This window comes from Pongo abelii, chromosome 15 (assembly GCF_028885655.2).
Source record: "Pongo abelii isolate AG06213 chromosome 15, NHGRI_mPonAbe1-v2.0_pri, whole genome shotgun sequence".
Classification (NCBI taxonomy): Eukaryota; Metazoa; Chordata; class Mammalia; order Primates; family Hominidae; genus Pongo; species Pongo abelii.
Genome location: NC_072000.2, coordinates 39,859,411 through 39,882,822, shown reverse-complemented (window position 1 = coordinate 39,882,822; position 23,412 = coordinate 39,859,411). Strand labels below are relative to the sequence as shown.

General features: G+C 39.4%; 1 long non-coding RNA gene across 1 annotated transcript; it reads right to left on the bottom strand.

The window, feature by feature from the left end:
* Window positions 1-5,394: 5,394 nt before the first annotated feature.
* LOC129049750 (uncharacterized) lies at window positions 5,395-19,844 on the bottom strand. Its single transcript, XR_008513053.2, has 3 exons — window positions 19,634-19,844; window positions 18,738-18,844; window positions 5,395-5,681 (listed from the first exon to the last, which is right to left on the bottom strand). It is a non-coding gene; the product is annotated as an uncharacterized LOC129049750 (long non-coding RNA).
* Window positions 19,845-23,412: the final 3,568 nt, after the last annotated feature.

Sequence of the window (23,412 nt, the reverse complement as noted above, 5' to 3'; positions counted from 1 at the left end):
TAAAAAGCAAAAAATGCCACCAAACTCTATTAATATATATGTGGTCTCCATAGATATTGCTCAGTGTCCATGTCCTTGGCTTATAGTTCAAGATCTTTTTTCTTTTCTTTTTTTTTTTTTTTTTTTTGAGTCTGAGTCTCACTCTGTCATCCAGGCTGGAGTGCAATGGCATGATCTCGGTTCACTGCAACCTCTGCCTCCCGGGTTCAAGCAATTCTCCTGCCTTGGCCTCCTGAGTAGCTGGGATTACAGGTGCCCACCACCACGCCTGGCTAATTCTTGTATTTTTAGTAGAGATGGGGTTTCACCATGTTGGCCAGGCTGGTCTCTTTGGCCAGGCTGGCTTTGAACTCCTGACCTCATGATCCGCCTGCCTTGGCCTCCCAAAGTGCTGGGATTACAGGTATGAGTTACCGTGCCCGGCCAAGAACATTTTTCATAATTATCTTTTTATTTTTTCCCAACCCTGTCAGTCACTAAGCTCTCTTATGTGAAAAGAAAACAGTCCATAATGTTTTTGCTTCTTTGTGAGAACTTCCCAAGACTGACTGCTCTGTGATGGTCCCCTAAAATGGATGAGCTGCTCAAAGATCTCTAGACTGAGACACAGGAACCCGGGAGTCGAGTTTCTCTTCTGTCACTGGCTTCTTGTGTAGATTTCGGAGCTCATTTCATTCTTCTAGGTCTGTCTTTTGTTATCTGTAACTTGAGTCCCTACTTGAGATTACCCTACTTCCAGCATTAAATAATCCATGACTTTAGCTTGTCCATGAGTTGCAATTACACTTATGACAAAGCAGTCAATTCTTCATGAAACGTGCATGGTCTTAAAGCCATGTCTGTCTTGATTATAAAAGTATATCAAATATCACAGTGATATGAGGAATGGTTGGAGAGATGTATGTATGTGTATGTGGTAGGAGACACACGTGAGCACACATGCCCACCCACACACACTATCCTTCTTCCCTCAACTCACTTCCCACAATGCTGACAGTGGAATACAGTGTCACTTTTTGGAAAGTCCTTTGAATGCAGGTCTTTAAATGTTCAAGGCCTAGCAACTAAAGGGATTTTAGAAAGTCATCTATCTCCTTGCCTCCAGGAAGCATGGAAGTTAAACCATCTCGAAAAGATTTGTGTTATCAACAGATGATTCCTTCATTTATTCATTCATGACATATTTGAGTACTTACTGAGGGCCAGCCTGTGTGCAAGGAACAATATTCTCAAAGAAGAACAAATGAGGAAAAGAATTCCCCAGGACAAGGTAACAGGGAGAGACAAGTTATTCTGGAGTTCATCCACTAAAATTCTGGGTGGGTGGGTCGGTTGGTTGGTTGGTTTTGTTTTGTTTTGTTTTGTTTGGCAGTCTTGCTCTGTTGCCCAGGCTGGAATGCAGTGGTATGAACCCAGCTCACTGGCAACCTCTGCTTCCTGGGCTCAAAAGATTCTCCTGCCTCAGCCTCCTGAGTAGCTGGGAGTATAGGCACCTGCCACCACGCCTGGCTGGCTAATTTTTGTATCTTTAGTAGAGATGGGGTTTTACCATGTTGGGCAGCCTGGTTTCAAAATCCTAGCCTCAAGTGATCCGCCCACCTCTGCCTTCCAGAGTGTTGGGATTACAGGCGTGAGCCACTCTGCCTGGCTCAAACTCTGGTGTTTGAAATGTGATGACTTTAAATGCTGACCCTGCCTCCCCGCGCCCCTCCCCTCCCCCAAAAAAGGCATGAGAATGTCTTTTGTAAACGTTTAGTTATAAGAGGGTGTGGTGATAAACAGGAGATGGTGGTGGTGCTTCAAGGTGTGTAGGCTGCCACGGTATTTGTCTGGAAAACAGATGATGTCACTTAAAATGCAAAGCATTAAGTAAATCACTGTCTGGGGAGCCAGACGGGAAGGAGAATAAATCTGGGTAAACCAAAAGTCAGAAGAAACATAAGTGCCAAAACACAAGGCAATTAGACCCTGAAAAATGTTTTTTCTTAACAATGGAGTGTCTTAGATAGCAGGAGAGAATTCACAAAGGCTCAAGGCCCATGATTTCCTCCTATTCTTTCATTATCCAACTTATTACCCACAGATCACGAGTTCCACCTCTTCCACCCACACTGTCCCTCACACCCTCTTGTAGTTTCAATGTGCTGGCCGTGACTCATCCCACACCTCGTTTTGCTTTCGAACCTCCCTACACAATACAGTCTTGCCACTACTTCAGGATACCGTTTAGCACGCATGATTCGGGCTGTTTCCGTTTTCCACGTTTATCTTTCGCCATCGGAGGACTGTCACCTCCCCTCTCTTCTGCAGCAGCTGGATCTAGGTGAATCCCAGGGCCACAGAGTGAATGGTTGCTTTTTCTCTTGCTGGATTCTGATCCATTTCTAATGTCCTCACAGGGCACAGCTTGCCTCCCCTCTGTGCTTTTCTGCAGGGTCATATGTGAAATAGCCACATCTCATGAACTGCTTTTGTAGAAACGGGCACAGAGGAAGACATGGAACCCGTTGCAAACTGCCTCAGAGGCTGGTGCTTTTCAAAAGACAAAGTGGGGGGGTGGTAAGCCTGAGTTACCACTGCTTCTCTCTAAGCCCAACTTGGCCAGTGGGCAGGTGTGCTTACGCTTCTAGGTGTGACTGTATTTTCATGTAAGCTTTGTCCTTCAAAGTAGTCACCTCAAGAGGTTATACATGTATTCTCATGAAACTAAAGATATTTTTGAAATTCTTCTCTTACAGTTTTAAGAATAAATTTATATTAAGAAAATCACAGCGAGTTTACAGCTGTACTCTTTTCCAAAACTAGTCCAACTCAAGGCAGGCCTCTGCATGAATTTCTTATTTCAGAAATCAAATCTATCTACTCTGAAGATATTCAAAGGGAAGTGTTGTAGGCATTGAACACCATTCCAAGAAGGGGCTTCCAAAAGTTTGCTAAGAATTGTAGCACTTGAGGTCTCCCAGGGATACTGTTTTAATTTATTTGGATGGATTAAGTCTAGAAATATTTATTTTAAGAAAATCAAGCAAACCACAATATTTGGCTTCCTGGCACAGGGCCTCTTTTCTCCCAGGAGGGTTGCAAATCTTGGCAAGGCCTGCAAATTTTTCACTGTCTCAGAATACCTTTCACTGAAATTTGATCACCAAGTAAAATGACAGTTTACCTCAAATCAGGTTCGTTCTTTTACAGTTTGTTTAGGAACTTGACCTTTCAGCTTTTGCAACTTGGACTAAACATTTATCTAGCATTTACTCTGCTAGGTATGATGAGAGAGAGATAACTGAAACTGGACATTTTTCTTTCCTTGTTTTGATGCTTGGTGAATTTCCACTTATCCTTCAAGGCCCAGTTCAAATGTCACCTCCTTGATAATTTTTCATATTACATAGAAGAAAATAACACCTTAAACAGATGAAAGCAATATTTGATTAACATGGTAGTGATTAGAAAATGTACGTCAGTCCTGTAAAAGTTAAATGTTGCTTTCCTCCGCCTCAAAACTGGCATTCTCTACCAATGTATGTACAATGGAAGAAAGGTACCATTTCCATAAAGAATTCCTCTATACAGAGGCTACACAAAGCCAGGTGATGTTTCTTAAATATAACATTAAAAACTATCATGAGCTGCATAATGTTGGTTTTGGTCAGTAGCCAGAATGGTTGAGATATTCCAAAATGACAGTAGTTGACTGAATGACATAAAATTATTTTAACAATTACTATTATTATTTTGAGACAGAGTCTGCCTCCTGGGTTCACGCCATTCTCCTGCCTCAGCCTCCTGAGTAGCTGGGACTACAGGTGCCCGCCACCACACCAGGCTGATTTTTTGTATTTTTTTTTTTTTTTTTTAGTAGGGATGGGGTTTCACTGTGTTAGCCAGGATGGTCTCGATCTCCTGACCTTGTGATCCACCTGCCTCGGCCTCCCAAAGTGCTGGGATTACAGGCATGAGCTACCGCGCCTGGCCAACAATTACTATTATTTTAACTTTTAAGTTCAGGGGTACATGTCCAGGTTTCTTACATAGGTAAAACTGTGCCATGGGGGTTGGTTGTACAGATTCTTTTATCACCTATAATTTTATCATTATTCATAATTTATTATTCATAATTATGCCTGGTACTCACTAGTTGTCCTAATGCTCTCCCTCCCTTCACTTCCCCTCCCCACAGGCCCCAGTGTGTGTTGTTCCCCTCCCTGTGTCCATGTGTTCTCATTGTTCAGCTCCCATTTGTGAGAACATGCAGTGTTTGATTTTCTGCGGTAGTTTGCTGAGGATAGTGGCCTCCAACTCCATCCATGTTCCTGCAAAGGACACGATTTTTTTTTTTTTGAATGTGTAGTATTCCATGGTGTATATGTACCACATTTTCTTTATCCAGCCCCCATTGATAGGCATTCAGGTTGATTCCATGTCTTTGCTATTATGAATAATATTGCAATGAACATAACGTGTGCATGTGTCTTTGTAACAGGATGATTTATAATCCTTTGGGTATATACCCAGTAATGGAATTGCTGGGTCAAATGGTATTTCTGTCTTTAGGGCTTTAAGGAATCGCCACACTGTCTTCCACAATGGTTGAACTGATTTACATTCCCACTAACACTGTATAAGCGTTCCTTCTTCTCCACAGCCTCACCAGCATTTGCTATTTTTTGATTTTCTAATAATAGCACAACAATTATTTTTTACCAACATCTTATTCTTAAATCTTCAAAAATAAAGCAAAGTTTAAAGAATTTTACAATGGGCACCAGTTTACTCACCATCTAGATTTTACTATTAACATAATTGACTATATTTTCCTTATCACGTACCAATTTATTACACATTCCTCTATCCATTTTACTGTTTTGAAATATTTCAAAGTAAACAACAGGCATCAGTATACTTTAAATAGTTCAGCATGCATGTAATTAATTGCAGTTCAATGTTTTTTTGAAGTAAACTTTATGCACAATGAAATGTACAAAGTGTACAGTTTTCATAAATGCTCACTTGTGTAACCCAAGCCCCTATCATCATATAGAACATTATGCTCACCCTAGAAAGTTTCATCATGTTCCTTCGTAGTTCATCTGTCCTCAATCCCCAAAGAATAGTTTTCAATAATTTTTTTTAAAAATTCAATATAACTTCTATAACTTACTAGAGTCATCTCCTCTTACTAATAAATTATTCGGCAAGAAATACGATGTGGCATACTTGGAACTTATTAAAGTAAGAGACTAAATTTTTCTTTGTATTTGTTGCTGGTATACATCAAGAACAAGATTAGTGTAGTGGTTAATGACATATTCTTTGCAAGGTTACTCAGTAAAATGCTGTCCCCATACTGCACCTCGACTATAGATTTTATTTGTAAAAATGATTTGCCATAGGTCCTTTTTTAAAAATAAATTTTATTAGGCCAGGGGCGGTGGCTCATGCCTGTAATCCCAGCACTTTGGGAGGCTGAGGCGGGCAGATCACTTGAGCTCACAAGTTCATGACCACCCTGGGCAACATGGCGAAACCCAGTCTCTACAAAAAATACAGCTGATTGTGGTGGTGTATGCCTGTAGACCCAGGTATTTGGGAGGCTGAGGTGGGAGGATTGCTTGAGCCTGGGAGGTGGAGGTTGCCAAGATCACGCTGCTGCACTCCAGCCTGGATGATGGAATGAGACCCTGCCTCAAAAAAAAAAAAAAAGTGTACATGATTTAAGGTGTACAACATAATGTTATGAGATACATATAGATAGTAAAATGGTTACTATAGTGAAACAAATCAGCATATATATCATCTCACACAGTTACCTATTTGTATGTGTGGCAAGAGCAAGTACAGTCTTCATTTGGCAGGAATTTTGAATACAATACCATTAGCTAGAGTCCTCATGTTGTACATTAGATCTGCTACTTTGGATCCTTTGACTTACATCTCCCCATTTCTTCCCCACCACCCTGCTGCTGGTAACCATTGTTTTATTCTCTATCTCTGTATTTGACTTTGCAGTATATGTCGTTTGGGGGGCCTTGTAGTTACCTTCCTCATTGCTTGGGGCTATAAGGGGGAAAGTCAGGCTCTCTACATCCCTCAGCCCATTACTTCCTGGGGTGGCCCCTCCCATCCCTGTCACCACTGGGTTTTCTGTCTTCTTCCCTCAGTCCTGGAAGAGGGAGAGAAGACTACTGAAGGGGGAACTGCCTGTCGGTTGGGTTTTACAAAGAGTCCTAGGAAAGGGAAGCAGTATTGTCGATAAAACTCTTCTAGCTGAAATGGAATGAGGGGAGGAGACATGGATAGATAAAAGCGCATGTTTTGGAATGGTTTCGGACTAACGAAACAAAGGGGAAGAAGGTCAACTAGGTAGTGGAGAAAGGAAAATGATGAATGCTGAGAGAACATTTCAGACAGATTCCCTAGTTCTCTCCTTATAAAGTTATCTTCTGGTAGCTGACTTTTAGCCCCTGAGCGCTGAGGACTGCTTGACTCTGACTCCTAAGACATCCTCCAATGAGTTTTGTGTTTGCCCCCCTCACACAGGACAAAATAACCAAGTTGGCCAGCCACGGAGGCACACCTCTGTAGTCCCAGCTATTCAGGAGGCTGAGGCAGGAGCATCCCATAAGCTCAGGAGTTCTAGTCCAATCTGGATAACATACCGAGACCTTGTCTCTTAAGAGCAAGAGGCAACACAAACACACACACAAATTGTCGAAGAAAGCACAGGAACTCTGATCCTTCTTGCTGCTCTCAGAAGGATAGAGCCACCTGGCTATTCTAGCCAAAGAGCAGGACAGATAAATGAAGGAGCTGAAACCACCCAGTACCATCATACTGGGATGGTTAACCATTATGGTTGCAGGAAAAATTGTTCAGAATGAACAAAAATGTAGAATTCTGTTATACCCCTATTTTCTATATCTTAGCTCTAACACATAGAAGTTCTAATGTATATAACCAATTTCTAACTCAGCTTTGAATTGTTTTCCTTTATGACCATTCTATGTAGATACCGTCCTATATATAGACAAGCATAGACAGTGTCAGTGTCTGTACAGGAATGTTATCATTGTTCAAAGAACTTTCAATTTCTGAGTAGGTCAGCCGGTTAATTAATGTACCAATTCTAACATCTACTTTTCACAGATGAAAGAGGCTCGGGAACAAAGATGCTACTCGAAGTCATCAAACTTCCATGTTGGGTGAATTCAGAAAGCCACTCTCCTTGATTTCAATTACTCATATAGCCTCTGCCTATTGAAAATACAACAATTCTGCTCTACCTTAGGCAAAACTGTTGGAAATGAAGTCTTTCTTTCATTTACTATTTGGCAAAAGGATCCCCGACGGGCAATGTTAGAGTTCATTTCTGCTTTCTCAACAAGCTTCTCCTTAACCTGTCCCTCTCCAACCCAGCTCCCCCACCACAAAAATACTTCGACTTCCCAGCAAGCTCCTCCTGTCTTCTTACCTGTCCTGTATTTCAGACTTTTCCAGTGAGTAAATGGAAGGCACTCACAACTATCAAAGTCCAAGTACAAAGCTCTGGATTAGAAGGCCCCTGTGCAGGGCAGGGCTTATGAAAGCAACCAAACTTCTACTTATAGCACCAGGGCAAGCTCACTGCCTGGCACATGGAAAGTGCTGAATGCAAGTGAGAAAAAAAAAATGAAGGAATAAATGAGGTCCAGTGGGCACTTAACAAAAGGAACAAAGACAATATCTGCTCTCAAAGAGCTTCTAGTCCTTCTGGAGAGGAGTTAGAAAATAATTGAACAGCTGAAGAATACTTACACAGAACAACTTCTCAATATTTGTAAACTAATTTAGTACCAACTTGGCCCAGAAAGGCCAAGGAGCAATACCACATTTAGATGAAGTCGATAATGAAAGATTGCCTAGGGGAAGGGGGTTTTGAATTGGGCTTCAAAGGGAAAAGATTCCCTATTTAACAAATGGTGTTGGGAAAACTGGCTATCTATACGCAGAAAACTGAAACTGGACCCCTTCTTTATACCTTATAGAAAAATTAACTCAAGATGGATTAAAGACTTAAACATAAGACCTAAAACCATAAAAACCCTAGGAGAAAATCTAGGCAATAGCATTCAGGACATAGGCATGGACAAAGACTTCATGACTAAAACACCAAAAGCAATGGCAACAAAAGCCAAAAATGACAAATGGGATCTAATTAAAAGAAAGAGCTTCTGCACAGCAAAAGAAACTATCGTCAGAGTGAACAGGCAACCTACAGAATGGGAGAAAAGTTTTCCAATCTATCCATCTGACAAAGGGCTAATATCCAGAATCTACAAGGAACTTAAATTTACAAGAAAAAAAAAACAACCCCATGATATGAACAGACACTTCTCAAAAGAAGACATTTATGTGGCCAACAAACATATGAAAAAAAGCTTATAATCACTGGTCATTAGAGAAATATAAATCAAAACCACAATGAGACACCATCTCACACCAGTTAGAATGGTGATCATTAAAAAGTCAGGAAACAGATGCTGGAGAGGATGTGGAGAAATAGGAAAGCTTTTACACTGTTGGTGGGAGTGTAAATTAGTTTAACCATGTGGAAGACTGTGTGGCGATTCCTCAAGGAGCTAGAATCAGAAATACCATTTGGCCCAGCAATCCCCATTACTGGGTATATACCCAAATGATTATAGATCATTCTACTATAAAGACACATGCACATGTATGTCTATTGCAGCACCTTTCACAATAGCAAAGACTTGGAACCAACCCAAATGCCCATCAATGATAGACTGGATAAAGAAAATGTGGCACATATACACCATGGAATACTATGCAGCCATAAAAAAGGATGAGTTCATGTCCTTTGCAGGGACATGGATGAAGCTGGAAACCATCATTCTCAGCAAACTAACACAGGATCAGAAAACCAAACACCACATGTCCTCACTCATAAGTGGGAATTGAACAATGAGAACACATAGACACAGGAAGTGGGGGAACATCATACACTGGGGCTTGTCGGGTCGGGGGTGTGGGAGCTAGCGAGAGGGATAGCATTAGGAGAAATACCTAATGTAGATGACAGGTTGATGGGTACAGCAAACCACCATAGCACATGTATATCTATGTAACCTGCACATTCTGCATGTGTATCCCAGAACCTAAAGTATAACAAAAAAAAGATCACCCTCACATCCACCGTTTAACTATCTGCAACATCTGTCACCATATTGATCACAAAGGTTGATGTGGCTGCCAACCTGGCTGGCTATGCGGGTGTACCCTTCCTCCCTCACTGCCCCATGTACATCCTTCCCAAAGCTCTGTGCTTGGTTGAAGAGAACTACCTTCCCTGATAAAATGGGTAAGTGACACAAGTTTTATAGCAGGCTTCAGCTTCAAATTGAAAATCGCTTAATTATAAAAATACTACTTTTCAACAATTCATGAAATAAAAATATAGCCTATTCTGGCATAGCTGAAACATCTGACATTTTGTGAATGCTATTTTAAATTCAGTTAAAATGTTCAATATTGAAAGTAGCTATTTTTATTGTGATAAAACAACTAGAAATTTTGGTGGAGCCCAGCATCATGGTAAAAACAATGATCTTACAAAACTTAAAAATAGAAGCTATGGAGCAGAACTCTACTTGGAATTGGTTGTGGTATACATGTAACTTATAGGTTGGTTAAAACCAGCTGTGATATTCTACAATTCAAAATAAAACTATAACTATCAAACTTTTAAAAAGTAGATAATTATAGTAATTGAGCAGAAAGGAAATAAAGAGGCAGAAGTAAAACATTTAAGGCTTAGGAAGAGCAGATTTGCTTACTGGGAGGAGCAAAAGTTTCATCGAGGAATAATGAAAAGTGAGGGTGGTGAGATGAGGGACAAAGAAAAAGAACTCTATCTTGATGAGTCTTGAATGTGCCTCTGTTAAGTTCATAAATTAGGAAGAATCATAAGAAACACTGTTTGAAGAAAGATAAAACTGCCACTTTTTTTGGTCATCATGACTGAGGAAAGCCTGGGGCTGGAAAACCAGCCAGAAGCCGTTGGGATAATGCCAGAATCAGGGATGAAGTCCAGAAGAGCGCAATAGAGATGGGAACGAAAAAGCAATTCCCTTTCTAGTCACTCAACATAGACAGAACAGGCCAAGTTATATTTAAGCCAGACTTTTAAGTTTACCTCCGATGTCCAGTTTCTACCACTTCAAACCTTCAAGTTACCAGATGTAGATCTGAGTTTTCCTCTCTGCTCACCAGATAGTTCTCACTCAGCAAGAAAAGGATTGCTCAGACCTTTGTCTGATCTTCACCAATACATTTTCATCTTCTATAGAAATGAGCAGGAGATTTTCTTCTGGAGTCAGCCTGTTCAAATTCCTTCTGGATTTCTGTTTCTTGATCAAGATTTTCAAACTGTCATCTTAATGAACGATTTTGTTCCAGATTTTAATATACTGAAACTTAATGATCATCTAAAATGTGACTATATGAATTGTTACTTAAACTACAGTGATCAAGAATGCTTGGAGTTACCTGAAGATTGATTTATTCCAATGGGCATATTTCTGTGCCATTGCTTATGAGCTTACAAGATTTTTTTGGTGCTGGTGGTATTACCTCTAGTAATCTTGAGTTGGCCAACCTGGATTTGATTGTGGCTGCACAACTTGCTGGCCATGTGATCTTAATCTGTCTAACCTCAGTTTTTTTTTTATCAGTAAAATAATGATAATATATACCACATATAGTAGTAGCTCTCAACATGTGGTTGCCAGTAACAGAAGCATCTCTATCACCTGGGAAATTGTTAAATGCACATTCTCAGGCCCCACACCAGATTTACTGAATCAGAAACTCGGGGGGTGGGACCCAGAAGTGTTTCAACAGCCCTCCAGGTAATTGATGCTTACTGAAGTTCGAAAACCAATGTGATAGGGTAAGCACTAGATACTTATAGGGATTGTAATCAGTAAGGGAGATACCATACATAGTGTCTGGTGCAGGCCTGGTACTAATGAAGTGCTCCATAATTCACAGGCATACTGTTAGAGGCAATGGTGGTGACCACCTTCAGAAGCAGGTTAGGAAGATTCCATGATTAGGAATGGTGGCCATGATTAGGCTACCAAAAGGAACACCCTATCTTCAAAAAAGTGAAAACCCATCCAGGCACCTCACAGGTAACCAAGCAAATGTTTGTTCTCTAACATTGCGGAAACATAAATCTGCCCCTAATTCCCATATGAGACACAGTCATATCAACTTATCTGTCAATGCTTTAGCATAGATCCCTTGAACATAAGCTAATCTGCAATCCCAGAAAACAAGGTAAAAATAAGTTGCTGTAACTTTTATTGGTGGTTCTAGGTTACAACTCTATCCCTGACTCTAACATCTATTGTCAATTTGGAATGCTTATTGTGGTTAGGATCTTGAAAAACCATGATTTGCCTGTTTGCATGATAATGGAGTCAAGGTTAGCGTCTTGTTTTTGTTTTTTGCCTAACTTCCACTGGCCCATTGTGGCCAGTATTCTGGCAGTGGAGGTGGGAAGCAACCCATTAAGTAGCCCAGAAGTGAGACGTGTCTGATCTCTGGGTGAGCATAGGCAGAGCAACAAAATATAGCTTCCATGGCTCTTCTATTTATCTAAAAAACAGTTTTTGAGCTTCCACAATGTTTCAGTCCTGGTGCTATGTCAAACAAAACAGCCCCTCCATAGAACTGACAAGTGGGGAAGATATATATATATATATTCTTAATCTATATATATATATATCTAATACATATATTGTATATAATATATATCTATAATATATATACAATATATACAATATATAGATATATAATATATACAATATATAGATATATAATATATAATATATATAGTATATAATCTAATAATCTAATGCTATAAGTAGTCATTTATTTTTTAAACTGAAATTGTAATAAATGCTATAAAGAAGTATACGGTGTTATGTAAGCCCGAAGAATGAAATTAGACTCAATTATTGGATTGATGAGGGCTTCTCTGAGGAAGTTGGAGTTCAGATCTGTTAAAACTTTAGCTTGTGTTCAAGGGATCTATGCTAATCTATAATCCCAAAAACAAGATAAAAATAAATCAGTTGCTAAGTTCTAAGATGGTGCTATGATCTTGGCTCCTCGGTTTTGTCTGAATAATCTCCTTCAGTGTGAGTAGGACCTGTGACTGACTTCTAACCAATAGAATACGGCAAAGTTAAGGGGAACTCACTCCTGTGATCCTATTGTGATATATATTAGACCAAGGAGTCAGCAGTGGAAATGGAGACGAACAGATGAATTTAAGAAAAATTAAAAAGGTATAATTGATGGGGTCAAGAGTGTTTTAGAGCTCCCTGGTTTCTGTCTGTCATTCTTGGGAATGAAATGTTGAAAGATGGTCCAGTCTGAGGCAAGGGGTCAAAGATCATGAGTTGTTTGTGCCTGTCGAGTATGAGATGCTTATGTGCCATCCAAGAGGTGTTAAGCAGTTGTATGTAGCAGTTCAGAGCTCAGAGAAATGCTCTGGGCAGAAGAGGAATATTTGGGGATTTTGTTAGTAACTAAAGCACTGGAGGGCATGGACTTTCCTGCCCAGGTAGAGAGATAAAGGGGGGGGGGGGGGGGAAAGCTTCTACTCAAACCTTGTGGAACTCCTCTATTTAAGGGCTGCTAGAAGAGGTAGAGGCCTGGAAAATAAACCAAGAAAGAGCTGCTGAAGAGAAAAAGGGGACATTTCCAGGTGTCTCTCTTGGGTGGTACAAGTATCTTTGACACATGGATTACTTGTACACTCTCCTTCCTTGATTAACCTGAAAGCATTTGGAACCCTTGCTTTTTACTTCTGTCCTAATCCAATCAACCCAGTGTATGCAGCACATAGTAGGCACTGGCCAAATAGTTCTTGAATTGAGTCATTTCCTTCATATTCAAGAAAGGGCAGAATAAATAGATGTGGAGACCCAATTCCTTCAAGCACATAAACAAATGAGCAGAGTACAGGATATTGTTTCATTGGGTAAAGGTAAATATACAGCTACGTGACTAATATAGTTCAAAAGCCATTTCAGTAGTTTCTGTTGCTGAAATATGTTTAATCAAATGTTTAATCTCTCAGATTCAGAGAACTGATAACAAAACAAGACTTCTTGGCCCTGCACTGCAATCAGGAGTTAATTATTGTTTGTGCCTTTGGTGTTCCTTGTCTCATGTTCAAGAAGCTTAACTCCTAGTGAAAATGGCGTTAGGGACAATTTATTTGTTTTAAAATTGCATGAAGAATTTATTGCACTTATAATCAGCCTTGCACCAAAACCCACCAGCCATGTACTGAACTTTGGGCCTCTTGGGAGTGAGTGAGCCCAAATATCCCTAATCGGGTGCCAGAAGATAGAACCCCAACAAAGCAATCAAATACACACTTCCCAGAAAACGATGCTAGGGAACAGACCCACCAAAAACCACTCTGCCACTCAGAGCTATGACCCTCAAAGAATGTACTTGTATTAGTTTCCCAGGGTTGCTTAACAAATCACCACAAACTGCATGGCTTAAACCAATAGAAAAGTTGGCCTCCCATAGATATGGAGGCCAAAAGACTCGCATCAAGGTGTGGGGAGGGCTGTGCTCCTTCTGAAGGTCCTGGGGAGAATCTGCCCCCTTGTCCAGCTTCCAGTGGCTCCAGGTGTTCCTTGACTAGGGGCAGCATAATCCCAATCTCCGTGTCTGTCTGCACGTGGTAGTCTCCTCTGTGTCTGTCTTTTCCTTTTCTGTCTCATCTAAGGACACTTGTCATTGGATTTAGGAGCCACCTGGATAATCCAGAATGAATTGATCTTGCGATCACTATCATAATTAAATCCATAAGACTCTTATTCCAAATTAGGACACATTCTGAGGTTCTGGGTGGACATATCTTTTGGGGGATCATCATTCAACCCACTAAAAACTCCTAACAGCCCATGAACTAAGCAAGCTCAATAATTCCCATATTAAAATGAAAAAAAAAAAGACTCTCCAGAATATATTAAATGTATCTAAAATGACAGGGGCTTGACTCTGGACTTTCTGAAAAGCCTGTCCAAAAAGATGACTTCCTGATGTTAGGTAAGAAGTTGTATTAGGGAGTCCCTTCTAGGACAGGACTGACCAAAAGTACCATCTCACCAAAGGTCTCTTCAGGGACTTGGATGCCAACCATTAGTGTTGCCCTTTGATGGCCTCTTAGAAACAGGCATGAGCTAACTAAGAAAGCACATGCCTGGGAAAGATGATGCCTTCATTGACTCATCTGTGGAGAGTTATTTATCTCCCCAGATCATCTAATTCACTGCCAAATCTATATGTTTGGGAGAATCTAATTTATGCTATCAATAATTTTCTTTAAGGAGATATAAAGTCTAGTCAAGACTAAGTTTAGAAATTATTTATGCTGCAAGGCCTGTTCACGTTCTCCTAATCTAGGGTGTTGTCTTCCCAATAATTCTGGCCAGAGAAAGAGTCTTGTGGTTGCCTGGAGGGGTGTAGGGGTGCACCTGTGCCTGTGACACCCAAGAAGCCAAATAACCAACCAGCCATTGAACTTGCACTAGGAGACATAGTTGTCGTCCTATGTAGACCAAATGACAGCATGATGACTTACCATAAAATTTTTAAAAAATAAGCTGTGGGGTCTCAGGGGGAAGGATTTACTTGAACTTGTTCTTCAGTGACTCATAAACTTTATAACAACATCACAGACCAATGTGGAACCAACAGAGCTCAAAGACTGTAATACTTTTATTTCCCATCTATTTGTGAAGAAGAGATAGGAGTATGTAGATCATTGCTGAAAGCAATTAGTTACCAGAGTCAGTTGCAGCAGAGGAAAGGATAAAGAATGAAACTTTCTGAAGCCATTAAGAATGACATTGCTTGTAAACTAAACATAATTAGGTACCCTGGCTCATGCTGATTGCTCACATCAGTAGGCATTTAGCACAGAGGAGGAAGGGGGAAATAAGTCACTCTGAGCTAAGGGATAGGAGGTTAGATTATAGAAGAGCAGGGTGTAGGATTTTAAACTTGAGTCAAAGGCATAATCTTCCTGATCTTCTGCCCAGTGGAATTGTCATGCCCGGCTCCCTAATTGGAATGCTGAATACAATAATGCTCCAAAGTACTGAGAGCTCCATGGAAGAGTTACATAATTTGAACTACAGAGGCACATTAACCATGGTCTGTTCAGAGCCTGAAGAGAGTAGGGCAAGGATGGTGCTGCCCACCACCATTGCACTGAACTTTCCAAGGCTCCAGCACATGTCATGTCACTCCTTAGTCTAGAAATGCCAGTGTCTTCCACCTCACAAAGTCAAAGATCTTTCCTTGATATCAGTTGCTATTATGTTATTAACCATAAAACTCTAAAAGCACAAAGAAAAAACCACAAATCTCAGCACTACTGTTCCACATTACATCTTGACATGTTTTTCTAGTCCTTCTGCAATGCAGAAATGTGTAAACTTTAAAGCAACAAACAAATGGAACTTTTGGGCTCACTTGACATTAATTTATTCCACAATATTTAATGAGCACTTCCTATATGCTAGGCACCATGAAAGACACTAAAATGACAAAGATGTGTAAGATTGTCATTTCCTTGATGTTCTCCAGTCTAACAAAAGAGATGAACATAGGAACAGAGGGTGATAATTTGCTCTTGTGTGTGTCTCAGGAATCAGGTGCTAAAACTAAAATTTTTATAGCCCTCCTCTTGGGACCACTCTTCCCTATTCACCCATCTCTCCTGTTTTCTGTTATGGCAGGTGCAAGCAAAAGTCTTGGGGCAATGGATTTAGGAGAAAGGAAGAGAAACGTTAACTGTCGTCAAACATTTTGCAATGTCTCTTTGTTCATTACAGAAAATTAAGCCCCTTTTATAGATTAGTACCATTATTTTCTACTGTTTAATATCATGTAAGGTCATAAATATGATCCTGAGTGTAAGAACAATTCTCCATCTTTGTTCCTGTAGACCCCTTGTGTGAACAGCAAAATTATGACAAGTGCCACCTTAGGTCAGAGGAAAAACTCTGACTGCCTATGGGGCAACACCGGCCAGAGTAGGAAGCAGATTTTTATTTTAGGTGAAAGAAAACATCCTCAGAGAGGTTCCTCGGTGTTAGAACCATAGTGAAGAAAATACTTTACATTAACCGAGCACTTATGTGCTGGGCTTTACACGCACAATCTCATTTAAGTTATGCGGCATACTTATGAAGTTAGTATTACTATTCTTGTTTTACAGATGACATTGAGACTAGAGAAGTTAATAACTTTTCTGAGATTATCCAGTGAACATGTAGCAAACTACCTTGAGCCCCCAAGTCAGCGCTCTTAACCTTAGGAAACACAAATCAGAAGATGGCACCAGGCAAGAGAAGCCGCACAGTGTAAAGGCATAGTATGGGCTGCAGAATTACAAACAGCTTCACACTCTGGTTCTGTTCTTCCTCAGTTGCCATAACTTTTTTGCTGGTCAGTGTTCTCATTTCTATGTAGAGGGACACAACTTGTTTATCACTGGTCCCTCAACATCTGTGACTGCGTCAGCCGGCCTATAGCATAAGCCCTCCAATAATGTGTTGAATGAATGCCAAGTTAATACATGACCTCAGACAGATTAAGAATACTTATTTTTACAGGGCTGCGGTGAGGGTTGGCGGTGATATAAGTGAAGTGACTCACTTGGTGCCTGCACACAGACACCCCATAAGCGGCCGCCTCATGCTACAATGAAGGTGCAGAAGGGGAAAGGTGAATGAACTGAGCCACGGACTTCTTCCCTTACTCTGAACGCTTAGTGAATTCCTCCGCTACAGACATATTTCAGAAAGTGTGAGGCCACTCTGGGAAACAGGGAGAATTAGACAGGAACAAACTCAGTTTGGGAGCCTCACACAGATTGTCATACTGTGATAGATTTCCTAGAATGTAAAGATCCTTGCATTGATGCATGTGCACGCGCCACCAGTTCCCGAAAGCATTTTCAGAGCTTAATGCAGTGCCAGGCTCGGTGTTTGCATGCCCCTATTGTTCTCCTGAGGCAAAGCGAAAAGTCCTTTTTGATTCCTGCTTCATCCATAGGAAAAAAAATAAAAACAAAAAACATACTAGAGAAGTCTTCAGTGGAAACGGCATTGTCACCAAGCATAATAGAAACATTTTAAAGATAAATTTCTTCCAGTTGCTGTGGCCTTTTATCTAGCAACTCAGAGAAGGGTGTTAAGACTGATAAGCAGATTTTCTTCACAGTAAAGTAAAATATTGGAGACTATAGAAAGAATGAGCACATTTATGTTGTCTAAAATCTGGCTTTTGTAAAGTGTGAGTCTACTCAAGATATCACTGTTTATCTCCTACAAAGCTGATTTAGCTGTTTTCTCACCTTTTCACAATAATCTCATAGAAAACCTTTATTTTTCATTCGTATTTGACACAATCTCCTGGCAGCAGCTCAAACTGGTCTTCTTCACGGAGAAGGCCCACTGCAGCTGGATGGGCCCCTTCCAAATATCTGATTATCAGCTGCTTTACTTTTAAAGCAAGAAGGTCTTTGGTAAAAAATATTTTGGCCAAATTCAAGCCCTACTCTATATGGTGATTTCCAAATAAACTGTTGTAACTTGCTTTCAAGGGATGTGGATTTCTTCTAAGCCCAAAAGAGTATGTTCTTTTCCCTTTCTTTCCTCTTTCCCTATCCTTCCTCTGATGACAGAGGGGAAAGGAATGATTCTCCTCTGCTCCTGACTTAGAATGCTTATTAGCCAAAGTCAGAAGGACAAGTCAAGTCTTCCTCCAGGAAGGGCTCTTCCCAACTCTGCTGAAAGCTGCCTCCTGTGGCAATGCCTTGGGCACCTCCACATACCACTTCTCAGGACAGACTCCACCTGGAGGAGCTAAGGGCCAGGAAAAGGTCGTTTCAGTTAAAGAACCAACACAATTCTCATGATTAGTTAAGGAGGATTCTGTAATCAGCAGGGTTTCTCTCTGCCCGGCTGTTGGAAACCTCGGAGCTAGAAATTGCACTCTTTTTGCCAGGATTTCTTGATATGAATTTTTCTTCGATTACCACTTCATGTTTGTTTTGTAGCTTCTGTTAATGAATCTGTTTTATTAGAACTTTATAACTTGTCTCAAATTCTTTTTGAGAAGTAGATGAATTGTGAATAAACATTTTAAGTGGCTGCCATTACTCCAACCGTGCTGTTCCTTTCACCTGAACAAAAGAAAAAGTAACCCAGGAAAGACAATTTAAAAGCATCTTTCTGATGAAGAATTCCTAGCTAGAAGTGTTTGGCTTGACACTAAGATCAAAATAAAATCAATCATTCATTCATATAGAAAACTTTTCATCAAGAAACATTTACTTATAGGATCAAAGGAAACTGCCTCCTTTCTTCCCCTGTCCCATCCTCACTTTTTAACAATAACATAGTCAAAAAGCCCATTTTATAGATAGGTAAACTGAGTCACAGAATGTCAAAATAACTAGACTAAGAAAATATACTAAGTGATAGAACAGATAACAACTGGAGATGCTATAGTCTGTGGGCTCTGAGGGGACAGCACTAGCTCAAAGTCTCCAGACTGGAGCCTTAACCCCATCCCAACACAAATAATTCTGCTGGGCAACTTACAAAGTTAGGTCTCATTTCTCTCACCGCCAATTTCTCCATGAGAATGATGGTATTTCATGCCTTTTACTTTCTTTGAGGAGAGGTTATCAGTTCCTGTCTGATTTAATAAAATAATCCTAATTCAAATATTTCTGTTCAGGGGAAGGAAAGAAAAATTTGCCTTTGAAAAGCCTATTCATTAAAACCACATAATGTGATTCACTAAAAATATCCACTAAATTATGTAAGCACAATACATATTTACAAAAATTGTGAGAAAAATTTAATCAGAGCGATTGAGGCAAGGGTCAATGTCTATACCGCCTGTTTACAATCCAATCTATTCCTGCAATCAAGAAGGAATGGCAATAGAAATGCCATTTTAAAGAGATATACACATCTATTATACTAAACTCAGGAATCAGGAGAAAATTTTGAAAGTAAATGGAGGCAGTTGTGGAGGCAGATGAGTAGGAGACACAGCTATACTCCTGTCCTCGTGTTATCTGACCCACAGAACTATCATGATGGGCTCAACTTCCTCCAGACATTAGAATTGACATAGCCTAACATCATGGTGCTTGATTTTGTCTATAGGAATCAATCTACCCCCAGAAACATGTTAACAGAAGAGAATCATGTATGTTCCTGACATGAAGCTTGATTTCAGGCAGTGTCAGCTACTAACCCAGCAGCATTCTCCCTTTATTTGTGCCTATATATTTGAAAATAAGGGGTGGGGGGCATACCGAAGTTTACTTTAAGACTAAATAACGTTGCTTTGTGGCACTCATATTGTATCTATTACACATTTCACTTCAAAACCTCATCTCCCCTAAACCCTCTTCAACGTGCTTGAAGTAGCACTGCCAAAGGAAAGGAATTTTCTATTTAACTAGAGCACTGACATTCTGTTACACAATTCGATCTTGTCTATTTACCTGCTCTCAGAAACACAAGACACTAAACACAAAATGCTGAATGCGTTGAGTCTGTGGTGCCATAGGTGTCTGAATGCATCCGTAGCTTCCCTCTCACTCATCAGTGTAATTGTTGCCATGTTATTCCATTTTTTGATTAGTCTAGTCCCTCAAGCTCAATGCTTTTTTCTGGCCCAACGTTCTTCTGCTGGTTGTCATGGTGACTGAATTGTTAGAGAGGAGAAAGGCTCTGTTGTCTGTCATTGTTCTGTTGTGGTTTAGGTAACGCAGGAGGCAACACGAGTGAAGTGGATGGACCTTTTTTGCTCTGCGTCATTTCATAGTATTGAAAAATCTCACATAAAAAAGGAGCAAATAGGCCCAACCAAAGAAATAACCAAGCTCTTTCTAAAGGAAAGTGCACATTATTATAAAGAGGCAAAAATGCCACTAATGATGAACTGAGTAATCTATGAAAATGCTACTGAATATTACATTTATTACTAGAACAATTGCTGTGACCTAAACATCACATACAATACCTACCATTTTGCAATTTAGAGTAAATACAGTTTTTAACTATACAATTGTCGCATCAACTCATTGATTCTCCAGGCTGTGCTACTTTAACCTTATGTTCTGTTTAACCTAAAGATATGTTAGAAGTTAAGATTTGAAGCAGAATTCAGAGTTGGACAAACTTTCTTTTGGTGGTAAGATAGTATTGAGGTCAATTTCTACTTTGGGAATGTAGAAGTGATTTTTTTAAAAAAGATTAGAGATAACTGCAAAGAAGAATTTCTTATTTCAAATGGTAAAAAATGTTTTTGAAGCTAACCAAAATAAATATAATCCCTCCTTGATTTATTTTTCAATTTTCCCCATTTTTTGAGCCAGAAAACAGGCATATAGCATATGGATATGGTAAGTGAAGGGGTATATCATAGGCTAGGACCAAATTCATAATGGCTGTTATCAAAATTGCTCTAAGTCATCTTCCATCATTGCTTTGGTAGATGTAATCAACGTCAGTACTGGTATGGCTATTTTTGGTCTAAATTTTTTTATTTGCTTTATTTGATTGTGAAATGGTTTATTCAGCTGTTTAATTATTTTAATGATACAGTTTTAAGTAGGGAACATTTGGTAAAATATGATTGGAAAACAAAAAAAGATTAAATGTTTACTGTAAAGTTTTCCTTCCCATGCCTAAAATTCATCTGTCTACTACTGTTATATAACTATTGTTCATTTCTTTTGTAGTTTTCTAGCTTCTTTATGAAAATATTTTTTCAAAATACTAAGATTATTTTGCCTCTTGCATGAACAAATGGTAGCATACTATTCACGGTTCTGCATTTTTCACTTACCACTGTATTTGGTTGTCTTTTCATATCAGAGCACAGAGATCTTCTCCCTTTTTCTTTTTACAACAGCATAGTGTTCCATTGTATGGATGCACTATAATTTATTTAATCCCTATTGATGGGCATTTGGTGTGTTCTCAAAATTCCGCTCTTTATAATGAATAACCTTGTGTCTTTATTTCTTATGTATGCAAATATATATAAATGATAAAATCCCAGAAGCGAAATTTCTAGGTTAGAGTATATTTGCAATTGTAATTTTGATGCAAATTGTTAAATTCCCCTCTGTAGAGGTTATTCCAATTTACACTCCCATTGACAGTGTAAAGTACCTGTTTTCCCAACTTTGACAACAAAAGGTAGTATTAAACTCTTGAAATTCAGCCAATCTGATAGGTAAAAAATAGTAGCACTCTAGAATTTTAGTTTCTGTTATTAGTGATGTCAATATCTTTTTATATGTTATAAGACAATTGTATTTCTTTTCATGTTAATCTTCTCCTTAAATTCTTTGTCCATATTTCTTTTGGAGTGTTAATATTTTTCTTATTGATTTCTAGTTCTTTATATGTTTGGGAAATTTTCCCTTTAAGTGTGTCATGAGTTGCAAATATTTTTTCCCAACTTGTCATCTGTGTTTTGACTGCATATCTGGAGTTTTTTCCAAACAGAAGTTCTGATTTTTATACAATCACATCCATCTTTATGGCTTCTTTCTCCACTCCAAGGTTATAAAGAAATTCTCCCATGAATTTTATAGTGCTTGAATATTTCTTTTAAATTTAATATTAATATTTAGACTTTATCCTTGAGCAGTATGAGTTACAGATCTAACTGTAGATATTTCCAGGTCGCTATAGTTATCCTGTCACCAAATATGGAATAATTCATCTTTTCCCCACCACTGACTTTTTGTGCTCCCTTTATCAGATACTAAAGTATATTATGTTTTTGGCCTATTTCTGGACTTTGTATTCTGTTCCCTGTCCGCTCACACACTGAGTACTAGTACATTTAACATAATACAAACACAATGAACAAGAAATTACAAGAATTGTACAGTCATGTGCCACATAATGTTTTGGTCAGCGATGGACAGCATATATAATGGTGGTCCCATAAGATAAAGGAGCTGAAAAATTCCTATTATCTAGTGTTATCACAGCCATCATGATGTCCCTTATAGTATTGTAGCACCCTTTCTATATTTAGAGACACAAATTTTTTCCATTGTGTTACCACTGCCTACAGTATTCAGTACAGTAACATGGTGTACAGGTTTGTAGCCTAGGCGAAATAAGCTACATCATATAGCCTAGGAAGAGTATGTCATTAAACAGTGTGAAAGAAAATCAAAATATATGTTTATTTTGGAGCAAGAGGCTACACCATATAGCCTAATTGTATATAGGCTCCACCATCTATAAGCGCACTCTCTGATGCTCACTCAATGATGAAATCACCTAACAACACATTTCTCAGAACATATCCCTGTTAAGTGATATGTGACTATCCTTAGTTTATAAATGAAACTGGTTATTCCTGTATCTTCACACAAGTATTTTGTCATATGTAGCCACTGTTCACTATAACTCACCGTTGAAATATACATTCCTTTCCCTATTTCCCCAGGAAGTATATCTATTACGCAGAACCAGACGTTGATTGTCATTCAATCTGAGAAAATTCAGCTGAAGCCATCAGCAATTTTTCAATTAAAATTATACATTAAAGAATATACATGGCAGAAGGCTGTTTTCTCTCTGAATATGCCTTTAAGGGTCCAGAGTTGTGGGGTGTTCACAAATCTCAGCATGCATTTGTTCAGCCTCTCATGGTGGTTTACAGCAACAGAAATCTGTGAAACATGCTGCTCTTGCTTTCTGAGGGTGCTCCACGATGACTTTAAAGCCTAGCCATTAAAGAGCATTTGAAAGGGCACTTACTATTTAGTACCCAGTAAACATATATTTTGATTTTCTTTCATACTGTTTAATGGCATAATATTCAGCAAGGATCTGTGGAAACCAGCTAGCAATCACAACAGACACACTCCAGGGAGGAGTACCCGCACTTCCTAGATTGGGCTTCTCTCCCTCCCCACTGCGGAAGGGCTGCGGCCGATTTCATCACAGTGCCAAATATTCACAAGCTTGTTGTCTGTTATTGGTTTAATGTAGTACATTCACAGAGATTGAGGTTGATTTTCAGTAAAGGCCTATAACTAATGCTCCTTGGCTGTGATCTTGAGGCTTTCCAGCTCACTCTTCCTGCTTCCACCCCTCCTCCTTGTCAAGTATTTCACCACTGGGGAGGGGATTTATGTCCTCACCACAAAAGATGACTTTTGGAGCAGAACCTACCCAATAATCAGAAGTGGCAAGTAAAAGAGGGCAGGTGGTGACCTCTCTCAGTGACATGAACAAGAAGAAG